The sequence below is a fragment of the Primulina huaijiensis genome, chromosome 18 (genome assembly GCF_012295235.1).
Source record: "Primulina huaijiensis isolate GDHJ02 chromosome 18, ASM1229523v2, whole genome shotgun sequence".
NCBI lineage: Eukaryota > Viridiplantae > Streptophyta > Magnoliopsida > Lamiales > Gesneriaceae > Primulina > Primulina huaijiensis.
Genome location: NC_133323.1, coordinates 16,806,673 through 16,807,660, shown reverse-complemented (window position 1 = coordinate 16,807,660; position 988 = coordinate 16,806,673).

The following is a 988-nucleotide window of genomic DNA, read 5'->3' as shown; positions in this document are numbered from 1 at the left end:
TTAGACATGATAGGGAGGTGTTCTAACCATGGCTATGGGCCCCCAGGGCAGCCAAGATCAGAAACTCTCCCTTGACAGCAACATGACAGAAAATGAAGCACAATATGGCACTAAGGAAGAGTTGCTGTCAATACTGAATTTCCAGCTAGTATGGGGCTCAAATATTGAACCAACGTGGTCTTGAAACACCCTAGTACGTGTCTAGGCGCAGCCTTGGGAGCCTGGACATGAGCCAACCACCTGTACTCAAAGAAACAAGCAAACCGTGAAGAATGAAATGGAGGAAAGTCGTGCAGAATTTTCACAATGAACTTGCTGTCATAATTTCGGTTTTTGTTTGAAAACCATGATCATGTAGTGTTTTAAAATCATAATACGACTTGATTGAAGAGCAAATGAGAACATATACATGCCTGGATATTTTTGTTTCGAAAGGAAAACAAACGAACGACGACGCGGCGCAGGAGGCGGAGTATTCTCCTTTTTCTTGTTTCCTTCGATTTTTTTTCTCTCTTGTTCTTTCTAGGAGGTGATGAAACTTAAAATTAATAATTTATTATATGTTAAAACCTATATTTTAAAATTTAAGTTTCATTAAAATTATAAAATTATGTTATTTTAGTATTTTTTGTTTATATTTAAATGTCTTACTAAATATGTTTTATTTTCAGATTTTCTACGTGTTAGTAAAATAATGATAACTCAAGCTAGAAAACTCAAATGGAGGTGATTCAAACATGTTTGGAATCCTTGAGAAATTATCTACAACTTTGCAGAAGACATGATTGCCTAAAAAGTTGGTTAAGATGATCAAATTGTGAAAATATCAAAAGGAGGACAAATTTACTTTCACCATGACCAGCATATAGTAAAAAAATCATAACTATTTCAATATTTAACCAAATGATTTGAAACAAGTAGCCAAATTCATCTACAGACAATCCCCCACATGTTTGCTGTTTTGAGCAGAGTCAAATTCGATGATTAA